General features: G+C 47.7%; 1 protein-coding gene across 1 annotated transcript in view; it reads left to right on the top strand.

Annotated features, from left to right (window-relative positions):
* LOC114869247 (protocadherin-16-like) overlaps nt 1–15,764 on the top strand; it is a 55,788-nt gene that overhangs the window by 23,026 nt on the left and 16,998 nt on the right. The window lies entirely within an intron of this gene.

Below are 15,764 nucleotides of genomic sequence, written 5' to 3'. Positions count from 1 at the left end.
GGTCTTCGTCTGAGTGTCTGGGTCTGTTCTTTTTCCTCTTTCTTGCTTTTCTACCCCACTTCGCCTCATTGTTTATCATGCAGTATGTAGTGCAGTACAAAAAGCTCTTGTACATGCAGTAAACCGTGGAGTCTTTGTGTGTCTGTGTGTTACTTCCCTGCAGGGTTTCCTACATGAGGTTCAGACTCTCATGTAACCCAGCCCTCCTTGTTTTTTTGACTTGTGACCCCTTGACCTCATTCCAACGTCCTTATCAATTACAGTTAATGACGTGAGGCATGACTTCCATCTTCGCCCCCACTCCTTCTTTTTTTTTTCTCAATGGTAAAACAAAAACAAAAATCTAACAATAGCCAGAAGTGGAAGCAGCTTGACATTTTTGCTCCGTTTTCTCCTTCACCACTGATATTTTTCATCACTGTGTTAAGTGCAGAGAATCTTAATGCATTGAACGGTGGAAGAAAGTGAATTATCATCAGTGATGTCAGTCTATTGTCCATCTGGCATACAGTTTAATGCCTCTCATCCCCAGGGCGGGTCAGATGCAGAGAAATCTAATTACTGGTCTGAATTCACAGCAACTGCTGCATTGAGGAGAGGCCAGGAGAAGCCTCGATTAGGTTTAGAGATGGTGGAGAATTTAAAACGAGACAGTAATTACAAATTAATAGTCGCCCAGTTTCTTTTATCAATCTTTTCCTGCATCTCACAATGTCTCACCCACCAACAACAGATTTAGCAGATGTATGTAAATCTCCACATATGTGTGTCTGCTTTATCCATCTTTCTGATTGTATTAGGGTCTGGGGTCCGGGGCCGGGGCCGGGTCTGAGGCCTGCTGCTCACACGAGGTGGTGAGCCAGGACTGCGGGCCATCTGTCACCCTGAACCCAGACACCGTGCATGCAGAGAGGAAACCTGGGGACAAAAGCCTCGTTTCAGCCGCTAACTGCGTCTGAGTCGCTGCGCGATTAGTTATGCGGTGATTAGGTTTCACTCCCATTACGCTTGTGTAAACTAATTCTGCAGAGCATTAACGGCAGTCAAATCTGTGCTCTCCCGAGTCCTGGATGTTGGTTTAAATCTGTCGTCGCGGCTGAGATCAACATGCAGCTCGTGAAACCCCGGCTGGTGAGAGACTGGGGAGAGAAACAGACGCATGTATATGCGTGCGCTCACGTGTCGCGTCATTCACCCGCTCCCCCTCCAACGCGGCTACTAGTCTCGCGTTCCCCTTCTCTGCGGCCTCGGCCTCAGCAGGGTCGCCTGAGGTCACCAGTAAGTGGACGGAGGCCTGTGTGTACGCAGTCGAGTAAATAAGGTGGAGCTGGAGTCGAGTGCAGTGTTTGGAAGCGACCGGAGGCCTTAAAGGCGATCCCTCACGTCAGCGCTGGTGGAATGAGAGGCCGGAGTTCGATCCACGTAATGGTTTAAACCTAATCTCCTTGCGTGCGGTTCTGCGTGGAGTCGGGCGCCGACGGACAGTTGAACCTGCGTCGCTGTGACAGACACAAGTATTATTGATGAGACGCTGAAAATGAAACGCGGTGCGCGGGGACCGGTCACGTACCAACATGAAGATCGATGGACGTTGTTTAGGAAACGGTCTGGGACTGAATTGGCCTGACGTCCACAGTCCCTCCGTTCTGTGCTCCTCTCTCTCTTTGTGCAAACACGGGTGCAGAGTGACTGATGGGGCGGTTTGTAAAGCGGCCTGCGTCTCCGGCGCTGCCGCTTCAGGATCCCTGTCACGCTGAGCGCTCGTGTTACTCTCCGCTGCTTCAATATTTCATGTCCCCGCGTTAAAACATTTACAGGCCTATTGATCATGCGCCGGGATGAAGGGCCAGTTTAGACGACCTCGCTCCCAAAAGCAGACGCGAGGCTTCAAAGTTCTGACCCTGGATGTTTAGACTCCGTCTCCTTTCGCTGGTTTGCGTCCGCCCGCGTTGTTCACAGTGCATTTACATCACAGCACGCAGCTGCAGCCTAACGGCAGAATTGTTCCTCATCCACTCTGGAAGTCATTACCTGGAACCACCCTGGCTTCAAAGGCTCTGATGATGAGCTCTGTGTGTTGCCGGAGCTGATAGGAGGAGGTCGACTCGGAGTGTTTGAAGAAAGTGTTTTCTGTCAGGAAAGTTAAGCTTTCTCCTTGTTCCCCGAGAGACTGATGTAGAAACAAAACACGGTCTTTACCCCAGTGGGGTTGCTGCTTCCCGAATCCAAAGTGATCCGACATAATCAAAGTTATGTTACATAACCGATTCATGTCTTATTCCTCCACTTGCGTCGATGCTGAGAGACGACGAGGCCTCAAACAACCCCTCTGAATAACCGCGACTCCAAGAATAGCGCATAACTTGTGCTGTGCGTTTTCAACAACTACAATAAAATCTTCACGTGTGCGTGTGAAGCTGGTGGAGACGAGGGATTAGGACAAGTATCGTTTAATCTACTACCTCTACAATTTACTTGGCTAATAAGACCAAGAGGGAGCAAAGGAAAGAAAAATCACTGGCGTTGACGGGAAGAAAAGGGCTTATTTACTCATAGAAGATGGCCTTTTATGTAGGTAATAATAGTGATGTATGCGCGTTGGAGTGAGGTATACAGTACAGTTTGCTGCAATAGTATCAGATTTGTTTTCAATGTAAAAACATCCTCAAATGAATCAAACACCCAGATTTTTCCTTAGAGTTTAAACCCGTGCAGCACTTAAGTGAGGTAAAACAAACAACATGGGGATGAAATGTAATACAGTTGCTGCATTTGCTTGAGCGAACAGCATTGTTTATTGTTGCCATAGTAACGGACATGCGAGGCAATCGCACCAGGGGGTCCTTTGTAACACCTCCTGAGATGACTTTCTCCATTAAAGAAGCATTTATGTTTTACACAATTAGTCACATTACAGAATGAAACCGTGTCTGTAACGTGACTCACACACACACACACACACACACACACACACACACACACACACACACGCTCGTATAAAGCCTGTAGCCTCCATCTGAAGCCGATGGCGGTCACAGCCAGCTCTTTGATTAGGCCTATATGAGCGGTCCAGATGTGCTCTCCTGCGACTCGACTCCAGTAATGTACAAAGGAGAGGCTCATTCTGTCCACAGCCTCCGTCTGCTGAGCTTTTCCCCCCCAGTATTCCACAGAACTCCGGTCATGGCTGGTTAAGCTCGGTTTTCCTACCCGATCCCCGGTGCCTCGTACGGTCTAGCCGTCGCTTTTACTCGCTCACGTCCGCCGTGTTTTCACACATGTGAACACGCTCTCTCCCGCGCGCGCCGCTCGTCAGTCTCCGTGGGTGAGTCGCCAAAACCCAGTGTAATCGCGCTTTGATTGACAAGCGTTCTCTTTGTCCTCGCTCATAATGAGGTCTGCGTGGTGAATGGAAACGGCAGATCTGCGGGAGCGAACGAGAAAGCTGCGCTAAGATGCTTGGAGCCATTTGAAGGCCCCACGCTGGTTAGACTGTGCATTCTACTCATCTCTGTGTCTGCGTGGGAGAAGTTGGGACGTGGAGACGCACTTTAAGCACCGATCAGATGTGTAAATCGCTGCTACACGGAGACTTGGACTCACCAGACTAGTGAAACCTTTTTTATCACCAGTTGCTTGATGTGTGTAACAGGAGAGATGAGAGGGGGATCAGACCAGCGCACGTGTTTCTCCTGAGGTGATGCTGGGCTTTAATTGAATCTGTGGCGGAGAGGTGTGAAATAGGCAGCAGGCTGTGATTGCTGAGTCAGAACAGAACAAGCGCCCTGTTATCACCCTGAGACTAGAAAAAAAGCAAAGCAAACAGAACCATGTGTGTTTGTAGCGAAGCACGACCAGGATTTCATATACAGGAACATGTTTCTGTACATTTGTTTATTTGTCTGGTGATAAAATCATTTCTGGTCTGTGAAGTCTTGATGACCTCAGTTCTTTTTCCCCTCAAGTTCAAAGTTTGGAGATGAACTGAACGGAGGAATATGAAGTTGAGGAGTGCATTAAAGACAGTGTTTACCAGAAGACGTTCCCGTGTTGTTTCAGGCTTGTGCGTGTCCCCGTCAGCTTTCTTGTGTGATTTGAGCTCGGCCGTTGTGCGTATCATCCGGAGCAGAGCTTCCGTCGCTGCTCCTAACAATAGCGGCAGCTTCCTGGTTTATCGCGTCGCTTCCTGTCTCGGCTCTAATGCAGCTCCTCGGTGTCCGGTGCCGCTGACACGGACACTGGAAATTCACCGTGGACCTCGGAATAGTTGAGGAGGGGGGAAAAGTTCACCGTGCGGTTTGTGGCATTAGATAAAAACGAATACAGGTAAATGCTCGCATTACAATTGTAAAGAGTTGTTTGAGCGGGTAGGAGCTATGGAGTCTAATGGAGGCCTCCAGTAAACACACTCACATGGAAGAACCTGATGCGTTGTGACAGGGACTGGAGCTGGAACCGCTTACTGTGGTTCTGTCAGCAGTCACAGTTCATCCTTCATCCTGCTTCATCTATTCAGTCACAACAAAGCGCTCTCCTTTCTGACTCGTTATGGACTGAGCAGCGCCAGGCAACGTGTGTCTTTCCGTACAGCGTCCTGGTGCCGGTCCAGTCGTGGACGGCGACATTGCTGAGCGCTAACACTGAGCAGAGGGAATCGAGTGCAGCCTGGGTGCGTTCGACCCGGCTCAGCCTTTCTTCCTTCGTTGTTTTGGGAACGCGACACCGCTCAGTCCGCTGCTCTGGCAGAACTCACAGCGCCAGGGAAACCCAGTAACTCCTGATGGAGCCAGATTTTTTACTGGGAGGCGCATTGCAGCTACAGTACGAGCCCGAATTTGAGTTCTGGATCTGCACGGCGCTGATGGGACGTCAGCGTTTGCCTCGTTGTTCTGTGTAGTTGCCGGAGGTGCTCTGTGCCTGTGCTTTGTTCGCCGCCGGTGCGTGTGTGCAGTCGCAGCCTGTGCTGTTCGGTGCCAGTAGATGCCACAGTGAGTGCCGGAGATTAGCCGCGGCATCAAAGCGGCGAATCGGCGAAGCAGCGTTACAGAAATGTCTGGGTTTACTGCCCCCTAGCCTTCTGTCATCAGCCACACCTAGTGGAGAACAAAGGCAGCGGAGGCTGGCACCGACTGGAGCGTCTGCAGAATGAGGGAGGTGGAGAGTGGGAAGCAAAGGACCAGAGGAAAAATAAAGATTAAAACACTGGCAGGGTGAGAAGTGGGAAAGGAATGAAGGCTTAACAAAGGCTTTTCTGCGTTAGGAGACTTCTTGGCACTCGCTTTGTCTCTTGCAGCCAAATGATGCAAATGTTCATATTAACTGTGCTTGGTGAAGGTGAACGCAAGACGTTTCACAACCTTGTTAAAGTCCTATAGAACAAAGTACAAGAGCAACGTTACAACGGGACTGAAACTAAAAGCTGAAAACATCCAAGGTCTGGACCAGAACCGGCGTTTTCCAGCTACAATAAATAATAAAGCTGGAATTTGTGACCAGATCATCCGACTCACTCTTTATTTTATGTGCATGTATTCGTTTTGTTCTGGAGCGGCAGGAGGTTGAGTCATTTCTCTCGTTCATGGTCCATTTACAAACCACATCTCATTTCCATTTTTAGAGCTGGTTGTAGTTCAGACGCACAAAGCCAAGCTCAAATGTTGAAAGAAGGAATAACACAACGGAGGTTCTGGTTTTCTGAATGAATATACGAAACGAGACCCAGCGAAATGGAAATAGAACCAAAATCAACCAGACAAAACCAAAATGACAGTGAAAAGAAAGAATGCAACACGCCCTTCATAGATACTGGGAGCTAGAACTAACAACAACTACAATAAAGATGATCCAAATCAAGACAAACGATTATAAATCATAGCTGAGCAGTTGACTTTGCAGCTTCAAGCAAATAAATAGTGCAGACGTTGAATTTAAATCTTTGGTCAAATAGTCAATAAAATTGAGTCAGGAGGTAGACAGCAGCTAGATGACACTGAGGCGACAAGGATGGAGAAGATGGAGAAAGCGCTGAGTGGGACATTAAAGTTTAAAAGGAGGCAGGTCTCCGGGGAAACACCCTGTCCACCAATAATAGGAGATGCTCAATCCAATCTCATCACGCAGTCACAAAGCGTCCAGTCCACACCAGTGCTCTGCTGCAGGAACCAGTAGCTCCAGACCGGCGGTGCATTATGGCTGGAGGTACTGCACTGGTTTACACACACACACACACACACACACACACACACACACACACACACACACACACACACACACACACACACACACACACACACACACACACACACTCAGAATGCATGAGTTAGAGCTTCATTATGCTCGGGTCGAGGCAGTGTAGTTAACCCTCAGGGGCCGAGCAGCATGCAGAGTCAACACGGTGTCTGTAATGACAGAGAAAACCAATAAGAGCGCCTTCCCTGCGCTCCTGTTGTTTGAGCGACGACCTCCGTCACTGCTTTCCCTCTGATGTTGTATTTTATCCCTTGCAGTTGTATCAGCTGTCCCTCCTTCGGTCTTTTTCCCCCCCGTAAGTGCTGAGCTGAAGTAAATGTGACCCCGGTGGGGGGGGGTGCTTTGATGGCCGAGGTACAAAAACGCTATTTGAGCCGGTTTGAGGGAAGACAAAAACACCATGAGGACGACCCCTGGAGGTCAAGGAGGACGAGGAAGCGCGGGAGGAATGGGCAGAAGCTGCTTTTGGCAGTGGTGCGATGCACTGGGGGTTGCGACAGCAGAATGTCAAGCTGCCATAGCAGGTGGAGGCAGGAATAAGCGGTGTGTTATTTATTTAAGGTGGACTGTATTTTCGTTCACTCTCCACCCCTAATCCTCCATCTTGCCCCTGTTCTCGCTTTGATCTGACTAATACTCTCGGCCGCCCCTGCTCCGTCGCCTCCTCTCTCCCAGACGGCCTCGCTGTGACCGGCCATGTGATGGCCGGGTCCCCATCGCTTCCCATTACCGTGCAGCTTAGTGCATCTTAGCGGGCTCCTCCCACCCCCAACCTCTGGGCTTCTTCGCGCTGGAGGTCTGTTCACCCCGTGACTACAAGCTAATCTCCTCTTTAATTCCCACCTCAGCCTTCATCACCTGTCCTCCCCTCACAGGAGGAGATAGAAATGGAAATCCTTCCTCTGTCACGCCATAAATACAAGTGTTCTGTCATCGTGCGCGTTGGCCGAAGTCTTTGTTTCTCCTCCCTCGTTCCCTCGGGGCTTTGTCTTCCTTAACGCAGCCCTTCACATCTCCAACACTACATTAGCTCTCGTGTCCCCGACCCATTAGTGCGAGCAGTTCTTCCTAACACCTAGCGTCTGTTAGCACCTGTATCTGTGCTGCGTGGGCTGACGGTGACGGACTAGGCCAGGTGATGCTGCTGACTCCGCTGGAGAAGCCGGAGCATCGCTGCTCCTTCCTGCAGGACTTCCGTTCAACTTTCACAGCGCTCCGCGTTTTCCTTGGAGCGCGACGCCGCCGCTCCATTAACCTACGCTAAGAACTGCGTGCGCGAGCGTCGGGCTAATCGGCGCGCTGAGCGAGATGGAGCTAGCGGCAGAGATGCGGCGACGCGGCTGGAAAAATGCCCCTCAATTAATCCGTCGGTGGGGTCTCATTATTTCCTCTCTTTGAAGCCAAAGTCTCTGTGCTGAGCTTTAAATTAATCTCCATTCGCTCTTATCGCCTGCGTTTTCGCCTCCGTTTAAGCGCTTTCCCAGCGTCGCCATGAAGGAGCGGCCTCAGCGCTCGGCGTTCCTCCTGATACCTGCGGCGGCTCCCTGAGCCTTTTATTGGAGACATCGGGGTGACGTGAGGCTCCGGCTCCGCGTGTGCAGTGTTTGCGTTCGAGGCTACCCACTGGGCCGGGCTCCGGGCCTTCGTGTTGAGCAGGCATTTCCCAGCCAGCTGACTGATGAAGTGCGGACGTGCGGCTGATTTAGGGCTTCTTTCCACACGTCTGTAGGTGTGCAGACCTCGACCCCGTCCCCTTCTTCCCGTTTCGCCGACTCTCTCTCCCTTTAGCCTTTTCTTCATCCCTGCCTGATTTGCTCGCTGCAGGAGTTGGCTGTGTCTCTGACCCCAGGGCTGCATCATGCATAGCCAACCTGTTTTTCTTGGAAATTCCAGTTGGCTGAGCTGGCTGTGGAGGATGGGATGGAACTGGGGAGGTGTGTGTGTGTGTGTGTGTGTGTGTGTGTGTGTGTGTGTGTGTGTGTGTGTGTGTGTGTGTGTGTGTGTGTGTGTGTGTGTGTGTGTGTGTGTGTGTGTGTGTTTATATACTGTACCTTTATGCACGTGAATGTATCTTTAATGCGCTGACATCTGGGTTCGGAGGGTTTTATGAGGCCTCCAGCTTTCGCCTTAATATTATCAGTTGACCTGAGCCGCCACCGTCCTTTGTTAGCGCTGGGATGAGTTGCACAGAGCAGCTAATGAGAGAGGATGTTGTTGACCCAGCGGAACAATTTATATCAATCTTCGTCTGAGAAACTGATGAGCAGATGAAAACTGTGAGGAGGGAATAAAGGAAAAAACAACAGAGGAAGACAAAGATGATTTAAACAGCTAAAGGAGCCTCAGACAGAACAGTTTATCCCAAGAAGAACTTGGCCACGTCTTCTAAGTCTGCTCAAAATTCTGGGATCAGACACGGGTTCTGCACGAACTGTGATTTAGCAGGTACTTTAGGAAAAGTGCTGTGTTTCTCATCACGTCCCCGCACTCACCTCACATATGCAGAGTCAGGAAATTAATTGAATCAGGATAAGCTAGTTTCTCGCCCCCTCAGGGTGCGTATGAATATGTAATCGCGGTGTCTAATAGACTCCGCTCACACATACTGTGCACAATGAGACTGCTTGTGTCTCACTGGGTCTGTGTGTGTTTGTGTATGTGTGTGTGTGGGGGGGGGTTAATGCAGGAATACTGTACATTCTAACCTACTGTACCTGGGTTCATGAAGTGTCAACATCAGCCAGAGTTCATGAACCTTCTTGATATTTCATGGAACCCAAAGACTTTAACCTTTGTCAAATTAAGTTTGCTAACTGAGTTAGTTGGATCTTAACGTCGACCTTGATGTTAATGAGCACCAACGCAGACGGAGGAACTTCTATACGTTACTCTCAGATAGTGACCCGGTGTGTGACCCATCACCGGTCGGGATTCAGGCACAGGTCAACAGGAGGCTAATCCAGTTATCATAGCCTCTAACCACACAATCCAATTACTATAGCTCTGTTCTCACTCCAGGGTCCAATATTAGTACTTCAGCAGTTCAATATAAATCAGTCAGTCATAGTTTTAAAAGATTGAAGTCAGGTTTTGAAGCTGTTATTTATACTATGAAGGTAGAGGACCCCAAGGATCGTCTTTTTCGGCTTTTTCTGTATGAAGTACTTAGGTTCAGCTGAAGGTGAAGCACACAGAGCCTCTGGTGCTGAGCTGCTACAACAAGTACCACAGCAACCCAGCACCACGTGTGAGCTCAAAGCTCAGGGGCGGCTTCTGCTGTATTTTACTATTATCACCTCCCTGAGGTGGAGGTCGCTAACTGCCTGACCTCAGGAAGGAGAAGGGGAAGAGGAAGCGGCGCAGAGAAGCCACAGCTGTAGGTGAGGGACGTGGTGCTAAAAGGATGGGAAGACGTGGAAGACAGAAAACAGACGGCCAGTGTGTCGTCCTTCAGAGAGAGAGAGAGAGAGAGAGAGAGCACACAGATTAACACTCCAGCATCACAAACATCCTCCTGTCTTTCTTTTGTCCATGTAAACCATGTTGATCAGCTTTAATTAAAGCTGTCTCTCTTCATTTGTGTAAAGACAACAGGTGTTTCCTCTGTTTTCTGATTCACGCTGTCGTGGACGACCTGTCACAGACACACAAGGAAACGCACATGAGCGCATCCCTAGGGGTCGAGGAAGCAGGAGCACAGCTGGACGCCGGGTCCAACTTTGACCTCGAGGACTCGCGCTGATCAATCACAGATACGTGAAGCACGCGACGCCCCTGGCCGCACGCCGGGTGAGCCGCTGGTTCATTCTGCCCAATGAAGCGCCGCTAGCTCATAACCATAAACACACCCGGCTTTATTAGCGCGAACCTCCCACGCGGCTGCGTGTAGGTTTACAGATGGAGAAGTAAAATGACACGGAAACATAAATGTTTATCTGGAGAGAATTAGGCTTCTAAAAAAAGCCCCGCCGCCTCACGGAGCGACTCGGTTTCAGTCCGATTTATTTTATAAATCCATGATTTAGTTTGAATTGGAAACATGTCAGCGTAGAATCCTTTAACTCTACGTTGGCTGGATATATTGTGTTCTCAGCCCCTGGGCAGAGATAATAATAGATGAATAATGTAATAAGTCTTTTAGTTAAAAGCTTCCATCTGGCAGCATGTGACAGGCCTGACTATGGCAGAGCCGCATTTAAGACACAAGGCACCATTGTGGTGGTGACGAAGGATTTTTGGAGTTTACCTCTGTTTGTATGAGGTCAGGCTGTCTTTATTTGCCATGTTTGGAGCATTTGGGTGGAGAGCCGTCCGTGCCGTTTCAATGAATCATGTTTGTGTTCTCCCCTTAAACAAATCCACACCTCCCAAGAAAAATAATTTATACCGTAAGTCCTGCTTAACTTTGATTATTGCTGTCAACACGACTCAGACCTACGTAACTAACTTACTTCTGTTCAAATTAATTTGATAAAATGCTAAAATTCTATATATATATATATATATATATATAGATATATATATATATGTATATATGTATATATATATATGTGTATATATATATGTGTGTGTATATATATATATATATATATATATATATATATATATATATATATATATATATATATATATATATATATATATGTATATATATATATATATATGTATATATGTATGTATATATATGTATATATATGTATATATATGTATATCTATGTATCTGTCTCTCTCTGTCTCTCTCATCTGTCTCTCTCTTCTGTGTGGTGTCTCTCTCTCTCTCTCGCTCTCTCTCTCTCTCTCTCTCTCTCTCTCTCTCTTCTCTCTCTCTCTCTCTCTTCTCTCTCTCTCTCTCTCTCTCTCTCTCCTCTCTAATATATATATATATATTATAATATAGTATATTACTATACAGTATATTACTGTATGGAAAGAATTGGGTAGAATTACCCCCGCTGGCCCCTGATATTGTCTAAACATCATAGACTAATATAGTGGTGGTAGCAATAAATAAATTTAAAGGCCATAAAACAGCGTTTATCAGGACAAACGTACCCACAGAATGTAAACTGTGGGATGACAGATGTGTTTGCCACCGCCATGTACCAAGAGCTCTACCAGTTCATAGTGTAGCTTTAGAAAAATAACGAGGAAGCGTTTGTCTCTACATACGATTTCAGCTCTAAAGCAACTGTTTTAGTCACAGGTGGATGAATGAATAAGCTCTTCATTGCACCCATCGTGTAGTACACGACATTCTAGAATTCCAGAACCCACAGAGGTTCCACAGAGCAGATGATGGACTGTATTCTTGTGCTTTAATATAAACAATCGTATCCTCACGCTGCCTTTTTCCGACACCATTTGAACATAAAATACAAATTGGAAACAATAACTGTCAACAAGATCCTAAACCTCAAATTCCAGACGTCCGCTCTGGATGATTTAGTCTTAACAGTGGTTGAAGAGAAAATAAAATCCTGTGGTGCCCCAGTGAAGCAGAAAACAAAACGGATTCCACACGCTCTTAGTCTCTTTGTCATGTTTTTATAGGATAAACCACCAAAATGACCAAAATGTATACACACACACACACACACACACACACACACACACACACACACACACACACACACACACACACACACACACACACACACACACACACACACACGTCTGCTCTGAGATGCTGCACTACAGAGATTCGTGGACAGAAAAAAACTTCTGCTCTACAGTTTTAGCTTGTTAGTGGAATCGAACCCACCCAGAGTGGTCTCCCTCAGGCAGCTGTGACCCACTCGGCTTCAATCATCCAGTCCCTCGTTCACCCAAAAAACCCCACAGCTCAGACCGTCCCAGACGAGCGTCCTGTGTCTGAGGCCTCGCTCCAGCTCCACTTTGTGCTCGCTCGCTCCTTAATCACTGTTTTCCCTTCATCCCTGGTGCGAAATTACAACTGGAGGACAATAAGTGATAATCATCGCTCACTTTATATTACAGGCCTCACTGGGTAAATCAAAGTTGATGGTGAGCAGAGACGTTTTACTTCACCTACGTTACGTCTGCTCGTCTGATGATGACTTTTGTATTCGTCTCTTTCGCCCTTGGTTCTTTGACGCCAGGCCTCCGGCTCCTCGTTAGCTTCCCTCTTAGCAGACAGCGGGGATAAAACCCCTGGTATTTCACAGACGTGCAGATCTGCTCCCAACAGCTGCTGCACCAGCCTCAGACACGGGGTTTAAAAGGCTATAAATATTTAACAGTGATAAAAAAAACAAAAAGAGAGCTGATTTCAGTGCTGATTAGGCCGGCTGTCAATCTCTGAAAAGGGACAGGGACCCACCAACACACACAGCGGACGGGCACAGGCACAATTGGACACTCGGGGTTAGGAGTTGCCACATTGCAGGGCTTTACACCAGATAGGATCCGTATCATCTAAATCCTGGCCTCTTATCGCTCCTCAGACTCCAGTGAGGTGATGTCATCCCTCATTGTGCTCCCCCCATACGTCCCTCCAACCCGCCTTTTATCTCCCTGACCTCGTTTCCAACCTCCATACGTGGTTCACTCCCTCGCCTTTATTTCAGTACCTGCTTTCAGACAAAAACGATTGCAGCTCGTTCTGCATCTGTTGAGCCAATGCTGACAGACAGATAGAATAGCTGCGTCGCAGCGTCGGGGATTTGTGCAGCATCACAGACGATCTACCGCTCCAGTTCCTTTTCAAAGAGTACTTGTCTGACGGGTCAACCACATGACATTCATCTATACTCACTTCACGTCTGTTGATTTTAATACAGATTAGAGCCTAGAGTCATTTCAAGGCACTTTGCAATGGAAGGTTTTATATCAGTCAACTGGCTGCATGCTGAAAAATTAAATGTTTTTGATAAACAGTTGTGTCAGAGGAATTGGTCCAAGCTTCTCAAATGGCAGAAATGAAAGCATTTATTTAGTCTAATATCATTCCCATTAAGGTTTTTGTAAACTAGGCCAGAAACCTGCGTTGATCTTAAATCACAATTCCCTTTGAAACGGTCTCCATTTGCTTTGTTGTCGACTACAGTCACAGATGAAGAGGATCCTAATCCTGTGATTCCATTTGATCGTCTTTGGCTGCAGTCTGTTCCAACAAACATGTGCAATCTTGTCACTTTCGTGGCTGCTGCTGGGGAGCTTCTGACGCCCGTTGCCTGGAATCCGAGCACCGGATTCCTGCTGAGGTCTCTTGGTTTTTTGCTAGTTTGCTGCGTGGCCTCGGGCGTGAGCGGGCGCACATAGAGACAACATGTTGGTAAAGCAACATCTGCAAATCAAGCCGTTCGTTCTTTGAGATGTGATGCAGCCCAAAGATAAATTTCTTAACGAATGCCACGTGTTTAGATTTTAAAGTCTCTGTGGTCCTTGGTAAAGTTTGCTCATCAGCTCTGAATCTGTGGAAGACAAACAGATAAAGAAGAGCATCATCTTTTATTAGGTTAATTAATAATATTCTATCCTTTATTGCTAATATTGAAGTCAATCCCTCTTGCTTTGTCTCTTTCACCACCACCCCCCTTTCCTTCCCGCACCGGTTTGATGTTTCTAATCATTTCCAGCCATGAATTCCACATGAAAGACAACAAGCACTTGCCATAATAGGGTGCTGAAATGGAAAGGGGGCAGAAAAAGGAGAGACGCTAAAAACAGAGCGGGGAGGTCAAGGGAGGAATGGAGCCTGAATAAGAAGTGAGACGTAACCACGGTCCTCCATCCCGTTTCAAGGTCACGTTATCATTAACTGCCTTAATCTTCTGCCAAAGTATGTGCCCCCTTCTGTCGGCCTCCGCGCCCCCCTCCCACGTCTCCCTCCCCGCCATATATCTTAATTGTACCCACAGCTTCACAAGTCATTGGTTCGAGACTCGACAATACGTCACATGAGGAATACAGCTCGACGAGAGCCCAGGGATGCGTCCGTGGAATAACAGCCAAGAAGCCAAATGAATGTTTTAGCTCAGTCTGGCTGCAGCCAGTAACTGTCTTTAAAACCCGACTCCAATTACACTTAGTTGTAAATAACTTCAGGATGTGTGTAATTATCCAACAATGATGCACTTAGTGCCTAAACGCCAGGTTTATCGTGGTCTTTCGTGCTCATTCAGCTGCTTTAAAGAACAATAATTGCATTTTTAATAATGATCAATAATAATCAAAATCAAAAAGTAAATAGGAACTTTCTTCCTCACAGGAATCTGCTGAGAAAGACTAATTGTATTCCATCGGCTGGTACATGTAGCTCAGGTTTTACTATCAAAACCTACTGTATACAGTACAGTAGGTTCTCTGTCCTGCCTCATTAATGAGAAACCGTAAAAGTGTTGGACAGACTTCCTCTGACCCTGGACAGAGGCACAGGGCACAGAGCAGCAAGATCCATCTGGCTCCACATCTGGAGAAGATGAGAACACAAGATAAGTGCAGAGAAAAGTATGTCCAGTGATGTCACTGCTGCCCCACAACGTAGGAAGAGTGCAAGGATCATGAAATAGCTGTTAATATTGGCCGCACTCAGACTCCTCCTGTCCAGAATCCCAACCTGAGTGAAGTGTGTGAGGGTCAAGTTACGCTTAGGATCCGCTGAGGTGTCTGGGACCTGAAGGCGACAGTGGGCGCATTCGCTAGAAATGCTAATTGGAAAGGCAGAGGGACCTGGAGAGGGCGGAGGTGGAGAAGAGCAAGGCCGGTGACTGATGTGGTCTGGATAAACCCTGTTCTGTCCCAGCCTTGGACGGATGGCTCTCTGTGGGCAAAGCGCTCCAGGCCTGAGTCCCCACTCAACCTGATACTTGATACTCTGATGTTTTTGACATAGCCCTCAATTCATGTTCTTGTGAGTGACTTTAAACTAGTGCATCCTGGCATAGAAAGTGCCCTCATCCACTAAACAAGACGCCGCTTCATAACAGCACAAACACAGACGTCAGGCTGCACCTCTCAGACTCTAAATGTATGTTTATCCCAACAGGACAACTGTGGGCTGGCTGACCGCGGATCAGAGACAACAGAAACTCAGCTTCTTTCTCTTATTAAATGTTGACTGCACAGGGAGACAGGCGCTTTCATCCTGTCTGAGTAACGGTGCGATGTAAGCAGGGAAGGTGTGTTTGTAGTTAGTGGGTGAAGATGTGTTGGTGGGATGAAAAGGATGATGTTAGCGGATGTCTGCTTCGGTGGTCCTCTGCTCTGTGGAGATCTGGACCGGGCCAAGTTCAGACACATGATTTAATCATCAAACGAACGCAGGCGATGTACGATGTTTGTCTCTCGGATCTAAATATTGCTTAACCTTCCCGCAGAACAGGGAACAAGTTGTGAAATCACTTTAGCGTCGGTCTCATTATTGGCTGCGTGACACGGAGGACGCGACGCCGCAACGCCTCCTGGACCTTGGCTCGCTGTCAAGGCCTCGAGATCTAAGGGGGAATGCAGCTTTTAACAAGCGCCATAAACGCCACCAAACAATGTTATGGACC

Source organism: Betta splendens, chromosome 14 (genome assembly GCF_900634795.4).
Source record: "Betta splendens chromosome 14, fBetSpl5.4, whole genome shotgun sequence".
Lineage (NCBI taxonomy): Eukaryota > Metazoa > Chordata > Actinopteri > Anabantiformes > Osphronemidae > Betta > Betta splendens.
This window is presented reverse-complemented; position numbering and strand designations above follow the sequence as displayed.